The sequence below is a fragment of the Canis lupus genome, chromosome 6, assembly GCF_011100685.1.
Source record: "Canis lupus familiaris isolate Mischka breed German Shepherd chromosome 6, alternate assembly UU_Cfam_GSD_1.0, whole genome shotgun sequence".
Taxonomy (NCBI): domain Eukaryota; kingdom Metazoa; phylum Chordata; class Mammalia; order Carnivora; family Canidae; genus Canis; species Canis lupus.
In genome coordinates, this window is record NC_049227.1 from 52233979 (window position 1) to 52257416 (window position 23438).

Sequence of the window (23438 nt, forward strand, 5' to 3'; positions counted from 1 at the left end):
AGCTACTTTTGCCACATTTTCGTCTGTCACTGATTTGAAGTAACTTTGTGTTCTCTTTGGGAGATGATAGTAGTGTTTTTTTCTCCTTACTCCATGCTTTGGTTTGGAAAAAATCCATGTTAGTAACAAGAGTCAAATTATATTGTAGTGACCTATCTGGTTAATTTACTTGTGGCTTCTCTTGTGGGTAGTTTACTATTTCAAAAATATTGATGGATAATATATATTTAACCAAATATTTATTCATGTGTGCACAGGGTAAAAGGTAATTTATGTCATCGCTCTTTTTGGTCCTTGTTACTTTGACTTAACCAAATCCTTTCTTTCTTTCCTTTTTCTTCCGCCCCCCCCCCCTTTTTTTAAACTAAGAATAACAGCAAAGTTTTGATAGCATTCAGACAGTGCTGATTTTAGAGAATAGAGTGTCAGTGGGCAGGTGGCTTTTGGCTTTTGGCTTTCGGCTTGGGTGTTATTTGCTTAGCTGATTCCCTTCTCTGTATTTCTCTTGCAATTGTCTTTGAAATCAGTTCTTAACCACATTAACACTAAGGAAAAGATGCCAGTGAAACATTAAATGACTGGCTTCATTTTGTATGTTGTTTGAACCAAGACCATTGGAGAAATCCACACCCTCACACTCACCTCAATCTAACCTTAATCTATAGGGTTCATCTGTATGATATTATTTATAATCTAGAATGGTGGTATTTAAAGTTTTCAGCTTTTATGTAGTTTGTATATGCAACACATTTTAATCAGTAATAGCTTTCATTATACATAGTACCTTCCTTTTCTCTCAAAGTAATACCCGTGATTCATGAGCTAGAGTGCCATGAGAGAGCGTGAAATTAATCATTAAAATATAATGCAGTGAGGAAAAATACATTAAGCCTAAAGAAACACATTCAAGCATAGATGTCTTAGTTGATCCTATTGATTCACCAAAGTTCATTTTTGTTTGAAAAAATCAGAATGAATTATGAAAGCTCAGTTTTCTATCAAATTTCAATGCATACATTGGATTTTCCTTCCTTGAATGAATTCAGTAAGACCATTGTCTGGAGATTGATCTGACATGACTGTGACCATTGCTTTAGTCTCAAGTATATGGAGTAATCTCAAAAAAAAAAAAAAAATCAGTATGAAACAAAGTACATATTCACTTGATAAATGTGAAAAGAACAGAAGGTGATGGTGACAAGCTACTATAATAGTGATTTAATTTTCCCCGTAAGCTACCCAACAAAACCTTAGGTTTCAGTGAAGCAGCCAAGAAATATCCTTGTGTCTGAGGAAAAAAGTTACTGAGGTATACAAAGTTGCTTTGTGTGTTCACTCCATAATTTCTAGCCTCCATTAAATATCACATCAGAGTTTGAAGGATTGGGAGCATGAAAAACAATCAGAATGTCATCAAACCCCAAAACTGGAATATTCCTGGCTGAAAGGTAGGCATAACAACAATGATGCATTTGTAAGTGATATATATATTAGGCGATAGAACCTTGCTCATATACTCAAAAATTGTTTTCATTGTAGTAATTGTAGAAGCTGCTTGAGAAGTGAAGTTTTGGGGGGGGTGCCTGGGTGTCTTAGTTAAGTGTCTTCTGCTTAAGTCCTGATCCTGATCCCCTGGTCCTGGGAGCTAGCTCTGCATCTTGGCTGGAGCAGGGAACCCTGCTTGGTGGGGAGTCTGCTTCTCCCACTCCCTCTGACCCCCCCTCCTGTGCTCTCTTGCATGCATGGGTGTGTGCATGCTCTTTCTCTCAAATGAGTAAATAAAAATCTTAAAAAAAAAAATGAAGATGTTGTATTTGTATTTGCTTTTGTGGTTGTTTTTTTTTTTTTTTTTTTTGTCCGTTTTGTAACCTGACACATTAATGTGGTTCAGAATGTGGGATCTAGAGCAACAATTGTCTGGGGTTGAGGTCTAATTTAGCTCTTTTCAGCTGTGTGACTCTAGGCAAGTTACTTAGCTTCTCTGAGTCTATTTGCAAATCTGTCGAAAAAGAAAATCATAATAGAAAATATAATAAACAAATGTCACAAGTTGACATCATGTTAGGAAAAAGGACAAATGTTAAAAAATAAGAATATGAACAAATATCTTAGGAAAATCACTGCTGATGAAATAATTAGCATTCTAAAGTTCATTAATGGCATTAATGGTAGCTAAATACTTTTAAAAGTCATTTACTTCATGGACTTAGTTTCTGAAGCTAAATTTTGTCTAGGATGACTTTTGAATACAAATTCCCCTGGGAAGGTTTCAGAGAAGGTTAATACCCAATATTGATCACTTTTCCTGACTTCAGCAGTACCTTCACAGTACTTCATTTAGTTTAAATTGATAACCAGTATAATGTCAATATCTGCACATTTAAAAGCAAGTACGAATGATTTTGGAAGAGCATGCTTGTGTTTAATGCCTTGTTTGTCTCCACTGACATGGATTATTGAGAGTAGACTATAAAAGTATAGTTAAAGGAAAATGTATGTAGCTGCAGGGAGCTTTTAACTTTTTGAATAATAATAATTTTGATAAATATTTACAACCAGACTAAATTGCTACCTACCGCTCTAATGCTTTCACTATCACAAGTCAAAGTCTATTCCTTGAATTATCAGTCTTTGAGTATTAAAAGGTATAAACTCATTTCACATTTACCCTGAATCAGAAAGGGATTTCAGTCCATTGTCTACAAAATCATAGTGCATTTCAAGTCAAATAGAAAGAGTTTCTGAATTATACTCTGGCTTCCAGTCATTTGAGAAGATAATTGAGAATTTTCTCTTTATTAATTAAGAAATAAGCTAATAAAATGGTAGATTTGGAAAATGGGAGTATAAAGGAAACAATTTGTGAAATTTCATTTTAAGGAGCACTTTGAAAAAAAGGGAAAGGCTTGGGTTATGAGTTATTTGGCATAGATGGAAGAAGATATTTCGGAGTATCCTTTAGCATAATTGCTTCTGTCCCGGGGAGAGGGGAAAGTCATGGTTACAAAGGCGAGAATATTTAACTATACAGAAGTTATGGGTTATTTATTTAAACTTTTATTCAGTGTATATGTAACAGTTTTTTCTTGTCTCCTTTCTTTAATTGATTGGGCATCACCAATCTATGGAAATGCTATCTTGACTTGTTGAGGCTTTTTCATTTTCTTAAAAAAATTAACTTTAAACTTGTTTTATGAGTTTGAGTTGTTAAAAATATGCTTGTCCTCTGTTCTGTGGACCATACTTAATTGAAAGTATTTCTCCTTTCTAAGGAATTTGACTGGGCAGTAAAAATGTTTCTGATAATGTGATTTGGGAAAGTTACTTCATTCCAAGTGATAGCTCCTTTTTGCTTTGTGGTACATTTCTGTAGGTAAGTTTGGTCATATGTGTATTTTAATACATTAAAAAAAAACTATTTTCTGTACATGGATTCAGTGACCAATTTTAGTAGTTTCATTACACACTATGAGATTAATGACTAATGATGAATCTATCACTAGGGAAATTTTTACGTTGGTATCTTAATCTTAACTATAGCAGATAGTTTGTTTTGATTGCTTAATTGTAAAAATGTGCTGGAATTTAGTAGCCTTCTTTCTTGTGTTCTGGAAGAAAAGTTCAGTTTTGGAAAGCTAAATATTTGGAGTAAGTAATTGATAAGAATGTGAAAAACATCTAGGGCCAAAATACTGAGATAATTGGATAATCTTTAAGTAATCTCTTTACTTAACAATTTGGATACAGCATTTTACCAAATGGAACAATGCAAGAGCTGAAAAATAGACTTTCCAGTACAGTAAATCTATCTGGTCACTGTGGGAGAATTTTTAATTAGCACAAACTTAAGTTATAAAATGAAAAACACTAAAAATAAAGACTGAAAAAAGCAAGTAATAAAATAATATGACAAAGAAAATATGACTGATACAGTTCAGGCTTCAATGTGCCTAAAGAGGATATTGAAAAGCAAGATTGGCCAATTTATTTTTCTGCATCTTAGCTATATAGCTATAATGACAAATATGTGGTAGAAACCTTCAGTCCTTAAAACTGTAAGAAAAATTTCCCTTCTGCCCTACCTTAATTTAAAAATATTTAATAAGACATTCTAAGATTATAAATTTATAGAGAGAATTTTGATTTTCAAATGTGACATGATTACCTTCTGGATTTCATTTGCTCTTAATCCTCTATATCAAAACAGAAGGTATTTTTTGGGCCTCAAACATCAATAGTGTGAATGTTCACTGGTATCCTGGAGCCAATTATACTACTGAGATAACTCTTAATAGGATTATATATTTCCTGTGGTTTCTAATTATTACTTCTTCCATTGCTTGTAATTAAAATGTTATGCTAGATGTGAACTCAACGTATAACTTTTCTTTTAGAATGTTCACCACAGATATCTTTTTATTGATACTAGGAATTCAGTAATTTTATATAGTTATTTATTTTGTGTTTCGCAAAATCAAGTATTCAGTTCATTAGGTTAAAAAAGAAAGCATCCTGTTAAAACAGACCTGGGTTCTATTCCTGGCTTTTTCCTTTTTATATTTTTGTTATTGTGGTCAAGTTCCTTCCTGGACTATTATTTCTTTCTCTGTCAATTGGATTTAATCCTAATTATTTCATGCAATAGCTATAATGATTAATTGGTGTCATATACATATAGTGCTTCAAACAGTGTCTGTCACATAAAATATATGTTTTTTTAAATGGTAGTACTTCTTTTTAAATATCACTACTGCATATATCATGTGTAGTATGTAAATGTCATTTGGCTGGAATTTGCTCAACTCCAGAAATTAACTAGTGGTATCAAAGTCTGTTAAAATATGTGAGGTAAGGAGGAGTTAATGAAGTTAAAAGAATTAGGAAAAAAGCTTCAGAAATGATGCAGATATGTTTTATAAGAAACTTCTTGAATTTTATTTGTCAATATCAATGAGAAGGGGGAGTTTCTGAAATTCAGACTAAATTACGAAGAGCCCTTTCGTTTTCTAAAAAAATTTATTTAAAAAATATGTGTAGGGCAGACCCAGTGGCGCAGCGGTTTAGGCCGCCTGCAGCCCAGGGCGTGATCCTGGAGACCCTGGATCGAGTCCCACATCAGGCTCTCTGTATGATGCCTGCTTCTCCCTCTGCCTGTGTCTCTGCCTCTCTCTCTCTCTGACTCTATGAATAAATAAATAAAATCTAAAAAAAAAAATGTGTAATGCCTTCTATATTGCTGGCCCTCTAGTGTAAACTGAAGGAGATTCAAAGGAAGTTTGTGGCATAGGTATTTCTCTATATAGGATTATCCACGTCTGATACACTAAGGAATAACATTCAAATATAGGGCTGACCCCCCTTAATCCTTAGTATTTAACTGCAGTGTACATATGGAATAATTTTTTAGTGTTTTTCTGAGTGTTTTTTGCGACTATATCAGGACAGTGCGTTGGTGAAAATTATTTCTTGGCATTCTCACCTGTATTTAGAAGGGTTTAGTATTATCCTTTCCTAAAAAGAAACTTCTACACAATTATTTAAAAAAAAAGCCCAGCTTTTTTGTATCTCTGTACAAACTGGATTAAGCTTCTAATTTCTCTAAGGAGGAACATTAGCTTCAAAGACAGTTTTTTATTCCTAGACTTCTAAACAGCCCTGTACACACTGTATATCATGAAAACTTTTTCAATTCCTAGGAAGGAAACAGTTGGAGATCAACCTATTTTGCACCAGGAAAATGTAAACTGTGTTTTTTTTTCTGAAAGATGACTCAAATATTAAATATTTTCATACTAGGTTGTGATAATTTTATTTTTTTGAGAATTTCAGCTTGCTTGTGTAATAGCATTCTTGGTATCCTCTACCTCTATCATAATAATTAAAGAGACAATCTGTGTCCCTACCTCCCAGGTGTTTGGAAATTGATATTATGAGTGCTTATGAATGTCCCCTTGAGGCATTGCTGACTGGGCCACTTTGAAGAAAAATCTCTTCATCAATAATGAAGCCCTGAGGGCCACTTCTCAGGGGACCCACACAAAATTACATGTCAACTCCAAGCCTGATTTATACAGATGGTGCTCATGGATGGAGACCTGACTGCACTTTCCCTCCTCCCATATTTTATTAGCCACCACTCTCTGCTGATCCTCCCCTCCTCCCCTTATACTTTTCTCTCCAAACTTCATCTCCTAATTTTCTACCTGTTTTACCTACCCACAATTGACTTGCCTAACTAGATCTTTTATCTTTGTGAAAGCCTTTGAATGATTCTAAAAATTGACTTTAGCAGCATGTTAAAACTTTAAAAATGTTAGTATATCTAACGTAAAAGCCATTTGAAAATCTCCAGCAAAGCAATAGTAGAGAGTATGTATTTACTATATGTTAATTAATACAAGTATTCTAGGATAGGGGACAGGCTCGGGAATATGTTTGCTCTACGTGTTGCTTCTCTTGCTCTCTGACCTTGTGGAAATCATTCAACCACTGTGAAGAGTTTGCTGACTTCTCAGTGAATTTGCTATTGATCGGTCTTTTAAGGATGATTTGTAATAAAATACGGCAGTGGTGAAATTGTTTGGAAATGTGACCTGCTGAGTAATCATATTAAGGAAATGCAGGCATGGTGTTGTCATAGCTACTCTATTTTACATGCTAGATAGGATTAAGTATACCATTTGTATCTACTATATAGAATTGGCATACTTACCTGATTTTTAAACTTTCTTTATGCGTGCCTTCTTCCTTTTCTTTTTCAGTTAAGTTTTTCCTGAGCACAAAGAAAAATTCCAATCCTTCTATTTATGGATAGAGTTCTGTGAGGTGATCTGGAATTCATAAATTCATATTTTGTGTCTCTTAGATAATGTTGTCTTTAGAAACTATGGTCAGAGATTCTAAAAAGGAGTTGGGAGTCTCTTAGTTTCTCCAGCGTTTGTTGATTGGTAACTGTCAGTGGAAACCAGAGTATTAAATTCTTGGGTTTCTAGCCCATAGGGAATTCACATTACCTTTCTCTGACTTCTTGTACCACAGTGACTTCAAAGCTTTGGAGACTTTCTTTCAGATATTCTTACATAAATATTGGGGAGTACTGGAGTAGAATGCTTGAAATCTGCATACTCCAAAGAAAGACACTCAGTTCTCCTCATAGATCCTTAGGGTTAAATAAAGCACGACAGCTTTCACAGCAAGAAGCAAAAAGCATCTTGGGGGGAGGGGGTAACTTTTATTAATGTTTTTTATTCCTATGATTTAATTTTTAAGATTATTTTTCATGAGCATTCCAGAAAAAAATGTCCAAAAAAGTTAGAAAATAGACCTCAAACATACATAGGCACACCACCCAAATTAGCCCTGCTAAGCGATTTAGTTATTTTCTTTCCTATGCATAAGCAGTTTTTTCCTAAACAGTTTTAATCATATTTAGCTTTATATTTGTTTTCTTCTCTGATAAGAACTATTTCCCCCCATTCATACTGGCTTTTTAAATAGTTTAAATAGCACCATAAGACTTCATGGAGTGGAGATACCAAAATTTATGCAAGCCTCTCCTTAATGATCAGATGTTTACTTTGTTTGAATTATTTATAATAAGACTTCAATATTTTTTCTTTTAAGACATTTTGCTTAAATATACTTGTAAGGGTTGGTTTCATTGAAATATAGTGCGTTTTACTTTGCCTTTTCCACCTACCTACATGATTCAAATTAAGTGTCTTTTTAAAAAAGCATTTTTTAAAAGGAAAAAGTCCATTATTGGGTGCAAGGACGGAAAAGACAAAATGGAATTGGAACCAATTACTCGTTTGCTTCATCTCCCCACCACATTCAAGGTTACAGAACACACAAGCATTTGAATATAGTTTTCCTTTGATGTGGATGTGACTTCGTTTGGGCTTAATGGTGATTTGATGCTTCATTCTAGATTATGGCTTGACTGCCTGATGTTTCCTTATTTTTCCACCAGGGAAAACAGGAAGGGTTAAGTTGGGTTTCAGATTGTTTCCTAAATGGGTAAATGTCAGGCTTTTATTTTGAATGATTAGGTATGACACCAACTGCAGATGTTCTAGTGTGTGACCAGGAATGAAAACTTTTATATTGTACCTGGTACCCTGTGCCCCTGTCTCACTTAAGGCCACTTGAACAGACCATATTTTCAAAACATTCTTTTACCTTAGACCTTTATATTAAAAATATAAATTGGTGTGTGTGTGTGTGTATGTGTGCATGTATGTACATATGTGTACATACACAAAAGCATGTGTGTGTGCAATTTATTTTTCTTTTCCTTATGGTACTTAAGAAGAGGAAGAAAGTGATGATTGGCTTAATTTGTATTTATTTGAATATTGGTTAATTTGAACATTTTTTCCACGTCTTAAAATAGGTTCGTTTTCTTTCTTTTTTTTTTTTTTAAGATTTTAATTATTTATTCATGAGAGAGAGGCAGAGACACAGGCAGAGGCTCCCTCCCCAACAGGGAGCCTGATGCAGGATTCGATCCCAGGACCCTGGGATCACATCCTGAGCCAAAGGCAGATGCTCAACCATTGAGTCACCCAGGAGTCCCTGGCTTTTCTTTTAAACAAACTAACGGGATTTTAGTGTAAGAGTAAAATAAAAGAGGTAAATAGAAATAGAAATACAACTAAGTAGAAGTATCTCTCAACAAAGTGACTTTAGAGAGAACACACTTCAACATAATGAAAGCCATATATGAAAAACCCTCAGCTAACATCACAGTCAGTGATGAAGAGCTGAATGAAAACTTTTCCTTTAAGATGAGGAACATGTCAAAGATGGTCCCCTCTTACCTCTTTTATTTAAATAGTACTCGAAGTCCTACATGCAGCAATAAGACCAAAAAAAGAAAAGGCACCAGATTGGTAAGTAAGAAGTAAAAATGTCATGTAGTATCATTATATACAGATGACATGATATTAAATATAGAAAGCCATAGATTACACCGAAAAACTCTTAGCTCTTAGAGTAATTTATTCAGTGAAGGTGCAGAATACAAAATTAATACACAGAAATCTGTTATGTTTCAATATACTAATAATGAAGTAGCAGAAGGAGAAATTAAGAAAACAATCCCATGAAAAAGAATAAAATGCCTAGAAAAAAATTTAACCAAGGAGATGAACAATGTATATTCTGAAAGCCATAAGACATTTATGAAAGAAATTGAAGATGGCACAAGTAAATGGAAAGATAGACCATGCTCATAGATTGGAAGAATTAATATTGTTAAGATGTCTATATTACCCAAAGCGGTATAGGGATTCAATTTAACCTCTATCAAGATACCAATAATATTTGTCACAGAACTAGAACAAATAATCATAAAATTTATATGGAACCACAAAATATCCTGAAGCAATCTTGAGGGAAAAAAAGAGAAATAAAGCTGTAGGTATCACAAGTCTAGATATCAAGCTATTGTAATCAAAACAGTATGTTAATGGCACAAAAATATACACATAGATCAATGAAACAGAATAGAGAGCCCAGAAATAAACATTTATATGGGCAACTAATCTGTGATGAAAAGAGGCAAGAAGACAAAATGAGGAAAAGATAGTTTCTGCAATAAATAGTAGTGGAATAACTGGACTCTACATGTAAAAGAATGAAACTGGACAACTTTCTATCACCATACAGAGAAGTAAACTCAAAATATATTAAAGACCTAAATGTAGGACCTGAAGCCATAAAATTCTTTTTTTTTTGGGGGGGGGAGGGTAAAGATTTGAAGTATTTATTTGAGAGAGAGAGGTCAAAGAGAGTGTGTGCGCTAGTGTGAGTATGCACAGGTGAGGGGGTGGGGAGGGCAGAGGGAAAGGGAGAAGTAAGCTCCCCATTGAACAGGGCTTGATCCCAGGACGCTAGGCAGATGCTCAATCAATCAGGCACTCCCTGAAACCATAAAATTCTTAAAAGGAAACAGATAATTATCTCTTGGACATTGGCCTTAGCAATATTTTTCTGGATTTGTCTCTTCAAGAAAGAGAAGCAAAGGTAAAAATAAGCAATTGGGGCTACATTAAACTAAAAAAAACTTTTTCACAGCTAAGGAAACCATCTACATAAGGAGAAGGCAACCTACTGAATGGAAGAAGATATTTGCAAATGATATAGTTGATGAGGTTAATATCCAAAATATAATAACTCATCTGAACACCAAAAATACAAGTAATCAATTTAAAAATGGGCACGGACACCTGGCTAGCTCAGTTGTTTAAGCATTGAGCGTCTAACTCTTAATTTCAGCTCAGGTCATGACCTCAGGGTCCTGGGATTGAGCCCCCAGGTCAGGCTGTGTGCTCAGCAGGGAGTCTGCTTGAGGATTCTCGCCCTCTCATCTCTCCACTCCCACCCTGCTCACACATGTACTCTCTCTCTTTCTTAAGGAAATAAATAAATTTTCAAAAAAATAAAATAGGCAGAGGACCTGAATATGCATTTCCCCAAGGAAGACATACAAATATCCAACAGATACATGGAAGATACTTGGCATTCTTCAACATCAGGGAAGTGCAAGTTAAAACCACAATGAACTATCAGAATAACTAGGCTAACCTACATCAGTTAGAATAACTAGTGTCAAAAAGACAAAAAATAAGTGTTAGGATGTGAAGAAAAGGGAACCCATGTACACTGTTGATGGGAATGTGAATTGTTGCAGCCTTAAAAAATCAAAAATAGAAATCCTGTATGATCCAATAACTCCACTTCTGAGAATTTATCCAAAGAAAATGAAAACACTAATGTAAAAAGATATATGCACCCCTATGTTCATTGCAGCATTAATTACAAAAGCCAAGATATGGAAGCAGGTCCAAGTGTCTATCAACAGATGAATGGATCAAGAAGAAGTGATATATATATACACACAATGGCATACTACTTAGCCATAGAAAATAATTAAATCTTGCTATTTGCAATAATGTAGATAGAGCACGTTATGCTAAGTGAAATAAGTCAGACTGAAAAAGACAAATACCATGTGATTTTGCTTATATGTAGATTCAAGAAAACAAAACGAACAAACAGAAACCAGAAATATACCCAATACAGAGAGCAAACTGGGGCTGCCAGGGTGGGGGCAATAAGGGATAGATGAGATAGGTGAAGGGGATTAAGTGGTACATACGACTTCCAATTCTAAATCAATTAGTCATGAGGAGGAAAAGTACAGTATAGGAAATAAATACAGTATAGGGAATATAGTCAATAATATTGTAATAATTTTGTATGGTGACAAATAGTAAATACACTTATGTGGTGAGCATTTCATAGTGTACATAACTTGAATCACTAGGTTGTACATCTGAAACTGATATTGTAAGTCAATTATACTTCAGTGAAAAAGTATACACACATACAAAGGAAAAGTAGAAACATCACAGATTTTAAGAATATTAGATGCTAATTAATTATAAAATCACAACAAAATCAATACTCTTTTGGAAATATATAATCCACTAAAACTAACTTCAGGTAAATTCAGAAACAGCAATGGACTAGTAGGCTTGATCTATTATGGTATTTTTTTTTTTAAGATTTTATTTATTCATGAGAGAAACAGAGAGGCAGAGACACAGGCAGAGGGAGAAGCAGGCTCCATGCAGGGAGTCCGACGTGGGACTCGATCCCAGGTCTCCAGGATCAGGCCCTGGGCTGAAGGTGGCACTAAACCGCTGAGCCACCTGGGCTGCCCCTATTATAGTATTTATTATAATGCAATATTTAATGGATCATTATTGCTTATTTTAGTTAAAATGAAAGTGTAGTGCAGATTAGTAGTTAAGAATGTAGACTCTGGAATTAAAGTGCTAATGTTCATCATATCCTAGCTATGTCACATATTAGTTTTTGACATTGGCAAATAATTTTAACTTTCCATGTTTTAATTTCCTCACCTGTCTGATGGAGATACAGTGATGTACCTGTATCATAGGATTGTTGTATGGTTGAAGGACATACTACATATTCATCATTTTTAATAGTGTCAGCATATAGCCAAGACAGAATTAACACTAAATATTAAAATATTAATGTTGCTGCGTGAACTGGGGGAGACCACAGCCCTGAGGCCTTGATCCAGTCCATTCCATAGATGTCTCTGAAGGCTCTTGGTCACTTCATGAGAAAGAATTCAAGGACAGAACACAATGGAAGTGGGAAAGTTTCTTAAAGCAAAAGTGTGCTCTCAAGATCTGAGAGTGAGTAATGGAGTGGGAGAGCACTGTAGGCCTTGGGGTTTAGGTTTGTATCTTTTACTAATGGTTGTTAACAAGGGGGTGGAATATTCATTATTTGGGGTGGGGATTTTTTGGAAGTGGGGCTTTCTGCCCAACATTGTCAGCCATCATGGACCTCTCTCTCCACTTTGATCCAGCTTCTTGTAACTTTGTTTTGAAATGCTGTCAGGCCTCGGACTTTCCCAATAGCTGGCCATGATTTCCTCATTGCTGGCTTCCAGGCATCCTGTTAAAACCTAACTAACTGCCTCGAACACTGTTAATGGCTACCAGTTATCTTTTTGACTCCAATTGTCGCTTTGATAATCTGTTACTTTGATGTTTTAAACACAGAAATTTAACTTTTTCTTTTGTACGTTCAAAAATCTTTATTAATTTCTCCCTGTATACTAGAAACTGGTCCAGATTTTATTATTATTATTATTATTAAAGATTTTATTTATTCATGAGACACACACACACAGAGAGGCAGGACATAGCAGAGGGAGAAGCAGGCTCCATGCAGGGAGACCAATGTGGGCTTGATCCTAGGACTCCAGGATCATGACCTGAGCGGGTCAGACACTTAACTGCTGAGCCACCCAGGCATCCCTTGGTCCAGATTTTAAAAGCATACCTGCAAACAAGACAGAAAAGATTTCTGCTCTCACTAAAATTGCATTACAGTAAGAAATAAATGACAGTAAAAATTTCAAAGTGTATGTACTACAGTAATATGCAGAATGACTGGAGGAGTTTCCTTTGTTTGGGATAGTCAGAGAAGGCCTTGTTATGTAGGTGACATTTGAAGTTAAACCTGAAATACCAGAAGGAGTCTGCCATGGCCTTTGAGGAAGAAAGAAAGAAAATTAAAGAGGTGGGATTTGGCTTAATCCGAGAGGCAAAAAGAAATACCAGGTGTGAGATACAAGTGTTGTATTTAACAACATTAAGTTTTAAATACCTATTAGATATCAAAGTAAAGATATTAAGTAAGCCTCTGGAAATAAGTATCTGAAGGTTAGTAAAGAAATCACAGCCAGAGATGGGAAGTGGGGAATTACTGATACAAAATTGATGTTTAAAATCCTGGGGCTGAGTAAAATCACTTAGAGACAGTGTAGCTAGATAAAGGGATGGTGATTTAAGCATTTATTTATTTTTTTTTATTTTTTTTTTTTTTATTTTTTTTTTGATTTAAGCATTTAGAAGTAGCCAGGAGTCTGTGATGTCACAGAACGCAAGGAAGGAGGAAGGAGGTGGTGTAGTCAGCTCTCTTTATTGCTGTTGATAGGGTAAGATGAAGGCATGAAAGTTTCCTTGTAATTTGGTAGCATAGAGAAATTGTGAATTTAATGATAGCTCTTAGAAAAAGAAGCCTAATTGGAATGGATTGAGAAGGGCACAGGAGATAAGGAAGTGAGACAGTGACACTAGAAAACTCTAGGGTAAAGTTTCACTTTACAGAGAAACACAGAAATTGGGAAATAACTGGAGGGGGAAGTTAGAGCATGTACATATGCTAATGAAAGAGAACCAAGAGACACCAGTGTTGAGAGACACAGAAGGGATAATTACCTGTATAAAGGGATTCTTTGGATGAGGGGGAATAGAGTTGATAAGTATAAGCATTCCAGTCAGATGGATGCCAGAGAGGTACAATAGTGGGTGTTCCCATCTGCTGGTTTTTAGTTTCTCAATAAGAGTATGAGGCAACGCCATTAACTGAGGCTAAGAGGAAAACAAGAAGTAAATTTGAAAAACAGAAGAAAGTATGAATAAACTTTCTGCAAAGTGGGAAAATGAAAATAATAAGGTACTATAGTAGTATTGTTAGGCAGTGTGTGTTTTCTATTTGAAATTTCTTAAGAATTCAACATGAATATAATTGTGGGTTTGTCCATCTGCTTTTAACTTCTTGGGTTCAGACAGAGTAGTTAATTGGGGTAGGATTTACCTGGGCAGTAACATTGGTGTGAGAGAGGGGCAGAGAATTAAGGGTGTCGTGAAGAAGACATGGTGGTAAATCAGGGAATCTTACGTGAGACAATTCAGGATAGTAGAGAAAAATGAGTTTTGAGAATACCAGAGGTAATAGGCTCAATGAAATAGTGGTCTCCATAAGGTCAGGTAGCTGCTGAAAGGCGGAAAAGTATGAAGGTGGAAGAGGTGGAGGATGGAGTGGTGTGTTTGAAATAAAGCTTTTGGAGATGATGTGATCATAGGTAATAAGAAAGCTGAGATCATAACCTAGGGAGATGGTGCCCATGGTGATGTGGAAGGAAAAATTATTGCCAGTAAGATAGTTGAATAAGGGGCAGAGCTGGATGAACCAAGTGACTGTTGAAACTAAGACTACTATAAATAACAGTGGGGTGTGAAAAAAGAAATTGATTTACATTCTTACTGCATTAGGACAGAGGGTGATGAGGTAACCAAGGAGTGGGGAGATGATAGGAGCACAGACATAAGGAGTAGAAGACAGGGCAGCCCGGGTGGCTCAGCGGTTTGGAGCCACCTTTAGCCCAGGGCCTGATCCTGGAGACCTGGGATCGAGTCCCACGTCGGGCTCCTTGCATGGAGCCTACTTCTCCCTCTGCCTGTGTCTCTGCCCCCCCCCCTCTCTGTGTGTGTCTCATGAATAAATAAATAAAATCTTAAAAAAAAAAAAGTAGAAGACAGAGGAAAAATGATGTAAAGGTACTGAGGAAAGACGGCCATGTGATTAGAGGCAGACATTGGAATAATGTATCTGCAGGCCAAGGAGTGCCAGGGAGAGACAGCAAACACTGGAACCTTGACATGACAATGAAGTAGGCTCCTCTACAAGTTTCAGGGTGCATATGACTCGTTGACACCTGCATCATACCTGCATCTTCCAGAACTCTAAGGTAATAAATTTCTGTTGTTTTAAGGCACCCAATTTGTGGCAATTTTTTCATGTCATCCTTAGCAAGCAAATAAATACAGATTAAAAAAAAATTTATTTATTTTAGAGACAGAAGGTGAGGGAAGGGACTCTTCCAGAACTCTAAGGTAATAAATTTCTGTTGTTTTAAGGCAATAAATTTCTGTTGTTTTAAGGCACCCAATTTGGAGTAATTTTTTCATGTCATCCTTAGCAAGCAAATAAATACAGATTTTTTTTTTAAAAAAGATTTAGTTATTTATTTTAGAGACAGAAGGTGAGGGAAGGGACTGGCAGAGAAGGCAGGAAACAAGCAGACTCCCCACTGAGCGGGGAGGCTGACATGGGGCTTGATCCCAGGACCCTGAAATCATGACCTATGCCAAAACCAAGAGTTGGACACTTAACTGACTCAGCCAGCTAGGCATGCTGCAAATAAATATGGATTGCAAATAAGTATGGATTGCAAAGAACCTGGCATATCTGTGGAAGGAAGAAAGGGAAGGAGGGAAGATACTTTAGATGTAAGGGTAGTGAGGGTAGTGATATCTAACATGTATAAGAGAAGAGAACTTTATTGCATTCAAATTCGTAGTTTAAGAAAATAATTAGGGATCCCTGGGTGGCGCAGCGGTTTGGCGCCTGCCTTTGGCCCAGGGCGCGATCCCGGAGACCCGGGATCGAATCCCACGTCGGGCTCCTGGTGCATGGAGCCTGCTTCTCCCTCTGCCTGTGTCTCTGCCTCTCTCTCTCTCTCTCTCTCTGTGTGACTATCATAAATAATTAAAGAAAAAAAATAAAAAAAAAAAAGAAAATAATTAGGATTTAATGTTATATTTTAGAGAGTCTTGAATATGCTATTAAAGTCCTAGTTCTGCTTCTTTTTAGCTTTGTGAACTTAAGCAAATTTCCTTATCTATGAAATAGAGATCATGATACTTTTCCTATCTACCTCATAGTGTTTTGTTTGGAACAGATGAATTAAGAATAAATGCAAATGTAAGCTGGTATTATCAGAAAGCTGTTTAACTTAGTTTAGAGACATGTACAGTCCTTGTATGAAAGGAAAAGATATTTATTATCAAATATGGCAAAGAACCACATAGATAACTTTTAAAATCCACATTAAAAATTTATATATATTTTTTCTCCAAAGCTTAAGTTACCAACAAAATATAACTTCATTCCATTTTATAAGTAATTATTAAGTACCTGCTATATCCTAGGCACTACATTAAGTACATGTGGGGACTGGCTAGAAAGATAAATGTGTCTGTCCTAAATGAGCTTATGATACCAGAATGGAATATGAGGCAAATTCACAAATAACTATAAATCAAAATAGAAAGTAAGAAATGCTTTGGGGTGATGGTTTAGAATTATGGGGTTAGAATTAAAGTCTGCATGCTATGAATTCACATTCATGCAACTTAATCATTTACTTTTACACTGTTATTTTGATATTGTTTAATAAATGATGATAAAGAAATTCCTGTAACTTTTGTTGCAATTTCCTCCCACCTTCACTCTGATCTCCAGTAATTCAGGGACCAAAAAATGAGTTAGGTGTCTATTTTTAGAGATAGGAAGTAGAGGGCTACCCTGGCTGAAACGGGTCAAATGTAAGACAGGTAGAAGTATAGGAGCTGGCAAAGTTAGATTAAAGAGGGTGAATGTGGGTCTGTGCACTTTACAACATTTTTTTTTCTCTGTTGCTTTACTTATGAACATGTTCCCAGCCTTACAAAGATGCATCACTTTCAGAAATGTTGAAACCAAGGGCATAGAAAGGTTAAATGGTTTGATTACAGTCAGTAGTGAATTGGAAACTAAAACCTATGAATATGAGCCCAATTTTACATTGCTGTTTATTCAGACATTAGAATACATGACAAGAAAATGAGGACTAAAAGAAGTATAGGAATGGGAAGTCCTTCAAATGTTACCTCATTTTTTTCCCACTGTATGCATTCACAAAATTTCTCAATAAGATATTTTATAATGGGTTCTTCAAGGAGTCCTTCACATGTGTAAATGAAGCAAGGTATGAATGGCTTCTCATCCACAAACCAGATGGTTGCAATGGAGGGAGCTGATGAAATATCATCAATCACTTCTCAATATGATGTTAACTGACCAGTTTTGCCCTTTTCCAGGCTACTTTGACCTCTGACAGGATAGATTATTTGTTGGAGAAATTAGGAAAAAGAAATAAGCACAATGGACTAAAAGACTGGAGTTGGTTTGGGGATTCTCCATATATATATATTTTCCTTCTATAATTTCTGTACATTCAGGTATGTGTTCTAAAACCTTGGATCACTGGACTCCTGACTGAAGGACATTTTTCTTTTGCATTCTACTTTGTAACAATAACAATGCCACTGTCAAGATAACCAGTTCTTATTTGATGATTAAAAAATGTGATTAAATGGTATATTTATGGCCAATTTATATTAGCTTAACCCTTGCCCCTTTTGCATCTTTAGTACTGTGCAATTTTGAATTAATTATGGTACATGGTGAATACTTAGAGGTATACATTGTATAATCATAACTTGTAATTTAGTTTATCAATTTTAAAATAACATACCTGCATAAAAACTATGGCCTAAAAATAATATACCTGCATAAAACAATTTGATAGTTTGATAACTTATTTCTTGAGTCAGGTTTTCTGCAGGAATTAAATTGCATTGAGTAGTTACAAAAAGTTCCTTTGTTATTACTCAAGCTCATCCAGGCCTTTTATTACCCATGGAAACTACTTTAGATTGCCTTGGAATTGTGAGTTCCTTCCATTATTATTAAGGTGTTATCATTGAAACATTATGATTACCTTACTGCCCAGTGCATCTTGTGGATAATCTCTGAATTATCCCATTGTTTTAATAATGTCATCTTTAAGTGTTATTTAATTCTTATCAATATAATGAAAACACACACAAATAAAAAATAAATAAATTAGGATGAGCTTTTGAGGAAAAGCAGCAGCATCTTTTACTACTCTTACCAGTGACATACTGATAAACAACTAACTGGGAGTTGAGAGAGGGTAATGAAGAGTAGGAAACCCTGATTTGTAGTGTTTGCTAATTTCTATGGGGTAAATACCTCCTTTGTGGTAGACTTTTCAGCCCTAAAAATGGAGAGTTTGGAAGAGGTTATAACTATCAGTTCTCCAGAACCCATTGGAGATAAGTCTAGCACACCAGTGACTTCTCTGTACTTTTTCTTTTCCCAGATGTTTTTTGAGAGGCAATACTTTGAGCTGTTTCTGTTTTAATTCTTCTGCTAGTATGATTCCAATTTGTATTTATCAGATTTTTGGATATTTTCCTTTTTTGTGTTTGGCCATTTGCCTAGCAGCTTTGGAAAAGTACATTTTTTTCTTTTTTTAAAAATATTTTTATTTATTTTTATTTATGAGAGAGAGAGAAAGAGAAAGAAGCAGAGATACAGGAAGAGGGAGAAGCAGACTCCATGCAGGGAGCCCGATGTGGGACTCGATCCTGGGACTTGATCCTGGGACTCGATCCTGGGACTCCAGGATCATGCCCTGGGCTGCAGGCAGGCGCTAAACCACTGAGCCACCCAGGGATCCCCAGGAAAAGTACATTTTTTAAAAGGCCACTTGAGGGGATCCCTGGGTGGCTCAGTGGTTTAGCGCCTGCCTTTGGCCCAGGGTGCGATCCTGGAGTCCCGGGATCGAGTCCCACATTGGGCTTCTGGCATGGAGCCTGCTTCTCCCTCTGCCTGTGTCTCTGCCTCTCTTTCTCTCTCTGTGTCTATTATGAATAAATAAAAAAAAATCTTTTTTTAAAAAAAAGGCCACTTGAAGTTTAAGATTTGAAAACAGTAGTTACTTGGATTTCTGGGTTCAATACTAGTTCAATTTAAGTGACCAAATAACGAATAGGCTTGAAAATGAAGAATAATAATGGATTATAAGATAGTACCAAGAAAAATTTCCCAAGGTATAATTTTGTTATAAAAGCTGTTATTGATACTAAACATATTGCTATATTAATAATAGAATTAATTTAATAAATACAGACACTTCCACAGCCTTGCCTATGTTAGATATACTTTTGCTACACTAATGTATTTGGCCTGTTTCAAGGTTCTGGTTCTAACAGTAGTTCTATTTGGAGTTGACTCACAAATTGTAAGAAATACCATTTAGATATTCTTTTTTTTTTTTTTTTTGATATTCTTTTTTTTTAAAGTTATCAAATGCTCCATCTAGTTCCATAACCTGTGATTTTAGGATGGTCAAATTTCACTTTAATTAAAACTTTTTTTTACTCTTTCCAATAAAAATACGTTATGTATTCATAATATATATTCATGAATATTCAAAATCTTCATTGTAACAAATTTTAATGTAAAAGAAATCTGAGATACTGCATTCTTTGTGATGTTAAACAAATTATATCTAGTCCTTTGAGTCATTTCACTTCATAGTAACTACTACAATAAATCTGTTAATCATCTAGCCTTTGCTTCCTTAAATGTTAGTGTGTAAATAGCACAAATGTTACTCAAAACCAATCCTGCTATGCAATTATGTAGCAAACTTGTTAATTTCCATCACAGAAAGTCTTCCATTAAGTCAAATTATCTTCCATGCCAGCACAATAACCTTAATTACAACCTAATATCTATCATCCTTGAGAAAAATGTTTATACCTTTGAACAAGTTTAAGAACCAGCAAGGCTTATAGAAAGTATGGACCTATATAGTGATGGGAAATGCCTTTTATTAAACACCTGGAAGTTATTACAGTTATTTAGATAGAAATAGGGAATAATAGCTGATTGTTTCCTAGTGGTATGCCCTATTTAAGGAAAGTCTTAAAAGGTAAATGGTTCTGCTTAGTATGTTCCTTTTATAAAATATTCTATGAATAAAATAATAAAGAAGACTCACTAGAAGCTGAATGCTACTAATTTGATGAAATTATTAGTCAGTGCACAGCAATGTAACTCTTCTTAAAATTTATTTTCAGTATGAATCTGTAAAATGACAGCTGAAGAGTAAGAAGCTTTGTATTGAAAGTGATGGTGATAATTTACTCATCTTGAGATGAAGAGTATTTCAGTGCAATGGAAAACTTTCAATGCTTAAAAAATTGTTTTAAATATAGGGATCATGTAATTTTTCCTATTGAAATAAAAGAAATATAGCTTTATCCCATAAATCTGAAACACTGAACTTCTGACCTATTATGCCTCTTTCTGGTCTTAGTATTTATATATCTCCTGGTTCTTGCTTCATTTCTACTTTAGATATGATTTCCAATGAAAAGTGGGGTCAGACATGATGTGAAATAGTAGACAATGCAAAATATTTGGGAGCATGTTTGTAGTAATATTTTGTATGAGTGTGGTGATGTAATGGAGTCAGGAGACTTTGTCCTGATCTTTACTGTCTTTTACTTGGGTTGTCCTTTCACTGTACAACATTCATCCATAAAAGGAGGCCCCTTATTGCTCTAACATCCTAAGGAGGTACAGTTTGATTCATTGTGAGTATTCTTTATGCCTCTTACAAGGTACTGAAGATAATGCTATGAATCATAGCCAGTCATTATACTCTATAAGCTCAAAGTCTAGTGGGACAGACAGGCACAAATACAAAAATTTTAGACAGTGTAGATTTCATTTGGAATACAGGATCTAATAATGTATATAAAAATATTTTGTTCATTTTAGGTATCAAGCTTATTATTTCTGTTATTTTTTTATTTTTTATTTTTTTTTAAATTTTTATTTATTTATGATAGTCACACACACAGAGAGAGAGAGGCAGAGACACAGGCAGAGGGAGAAGCAGGCTCCATGCAGGGAGCCCGATGTGGGATTCGATCCCGGGTCTCCAGGATCGCACCCTGGGCCAAAGGCAGGCGCTAAACCGCTGTGCCACCCAGGGATCCCTTATTTCTGTTATAATGAAAGTAGTGTTACTTGGCATTTTTGAATTATAAACTGTATTTTTGGTACCAGAGCATCTGTGATTTCTTCACAATTAAGGAAGAATCTTAGCTTTTCGGATAACATGTCTGGACTTAATTCAAATCCCACAATTGAAAGGCACTGAAACATGCTATATTTCACTATCAATTTTTTTTTTAGCCTTTATATCATTTGTAAATGACATCAGTGTTCAAGTGATATGCCAAAAAATATTGAAATTTTTTTCTAAGCTGGTTCTCTATCCCAACTTTTTATTTTCTGTGATTACCAATTATAGTTATCAATGTATCTTGTAAACACCAAATTGTTGACAAGGAGGGACATTTATTTCTCTGTCTCTTCACAACCTATATTTATTGTCATCAAGTCCTACTAGAGCTTCCTTAACAATATTTCTAAGATTTGCTTGTTTTTCTTTCTTTCTTTATTTTTTTTAGACAATTTTTAAAAATTTTTTAATTTATTTATGATAGTCACACAGAGAGAGAGAGAGAGAGAGAGGCAGAGACACAGGCAGAGGGAGAAGCAGACTCCATGCACCGGGAGCCCGATGTGGGATTCGATCCCGGGTCTCCAGGATCACACCCTGGGCCAAAGGCAGGCGCTAAACCGCTGCACCACCCAGGGATCCCGTTTTTCTTTATTTAAATAAACACTTCATAACCAATGTGTATCAGGCAGTTTGTCAGATGCTGTGGCTAATAGATAGATGATAGACTTGTCTTTAAGGCTGACTCAATTCAGGTCTTGTTTATACTGTATCTGCCCAGTGCAAAATTGATTTCAGACTTCATAATGAATATACAGCAGTCCTTGAGTTATATACATTAAAATAAATATGAAGCTGTCATTATTGCTGCCCATGGAGGAAGTACAGAATAGTGATTAACATATAGAGTCTGAAGTCAACAAATGTGGATTAGAATCTCTGTCACTTCTTCAGTTTTCTCATGATTTTGTTTTATCTATAAACTGGCAATAACAATACCAATGCTATCATAGGATTGTTGTGATGATCAAATTGAAAAAACACAAAAGCGTCTGGTATACTGAAAGCCATAATTCAACATCAGCAATTATAAACAGGTATCCAGTGCAAGAACATTAGAAAAATGTGTCTAAATATTTTTGTTTTTTCAAATAAGAGGCATTATACAATTTTGAGAAAAAGGAGTTAAACTGTCTTCTTGTTTGAAATATGTATAAGGTTAGAACAAATTCTGAATTCAAGTCAGAGAATATTGATAGAGATGGGTATATCTTGAGAGCACAGAAGTGTATTATCTGCTACAGCCTGGTAGAAAGGGTTTAACACAGCCTTTTTGGGAGTGTGGATGGAAGGGAGGGAGTTATGTACAAGGGATAGTTATGGAAAGTTTCCAGAATACAGTTTGTAAAGGAACATTGGGTAAATTTTTATTCACATCATTGTGCCACATTGTAAAAAATTCATGTCAGTTAAAGTGGTGAAAGCTATTAGCACTCAATCAATGGAGATTAAAATGAATCATTTTTTTTCTATGGTGGCACAACAAAATTTCCATTGATCATTTTTTGAAATGAGTAATTTTTGGTTTAGGATTTTTGACATTTTGATGGATTTCAAGAAAAATACTAACTTATGCTGATGTGATTTCCCATTTGTCTTTTAAGTACATAAGCCAAATGCTTTCATTTTGACATTTATATACACTCTGGCTCTGAATATTTTCCCTTGTTGATTGGACTATCAGTGCTTCCCACACCTAGTTGGCCACCAGAATCACCTTGGGCACTGTAAGAACCAGATTATGAGGCATTTAATAGAAAAAAAATAATGGAATTGGCTTAAACAAGGCAGTAATTTATTTCTTCCTGATGTAAAAAAGTCTAGAGATATGGAGTATAGGGAATGCAACACCTTTTTCTTGTCAATAGGTTTCTATCTTTTCCTACTGATATTCTCAAGTCCATTCCATTGTTCAAGTTGGAAGCCAGAGCTCAAAAAGAAAGAAGGAAGGGAAAAAGAAGGGTGTATCTCTCCCTTTAATGAGACTTCCCAGAAGATCCAGACTTCCAAATATATCTTACTGGCTGGCACTTAGTTGAATATAAAAGTGAGTGGAGATATTGCCATTTTGAGAACTTTTCTGTATTTTTTGTCAAGGTGCTTTACAAACGTAAGTTGCGTAGGAAAGAGTGGCTGTTAAAATATGGTACTTATGTCTTTACTTCTACTCAAGATGGAGTAATAGGAAATGGATTTACATTTTGTTTTTGGGGTCCCTGGGGCCACTCTCAGTCTCCTTACTCAAAAG

General features: G+C 35.2%; 1 protein-coding gene and 1 long non-coding RNA gene across 11 annotated transcripts in view; one reads left to right on the plus strand and one right to left on the minus strand.

Moving 5' to 3' along the window:
* The window catches only part of LOC111096372, a 118005-nt gene that overhangs the window by 88918 nt on the left and 5649 nt on the right, over nucleotides 1-23438 (minus strand). For all 9 annotated transcript variants that reach the window (XR_005361166.1, XR_005361165.1, XR_005361163.1 and 6 more), the window contains one exon: nucleotides 6713-6830. This is a non-coding gene — a long non-coding RNA (uncharacterized LOC111096372). The remainder of the gene's footprint in view (nucleotides 1-6712; nucleotides 6831-23438) is intronic.
* DPYD (dihydropyrimidine dehydrogenase) overlaps nucleotides 1-23438 on the plus strand; it is a 791077-nt gene that overhangs the window by 1125 nt on the left and 766514 nt on the right. Inside the window, exon 1 of one of the 2 annotated variants that reach the window (XM_038541240.1) lies at nucleotides 15014-15145. The exons of the other annotated variant lie outside the window; for it this stretch is intronic. The gene's annotated coding sequence lies outside the window, so the exon portion shown is untranslated. Of the gene's footprint in view, nucleotides 1-15013; nucleotides 15146-23438 lie in introns of those variants that run through there. 2 annotated transcript variants of the gene reach the window in all.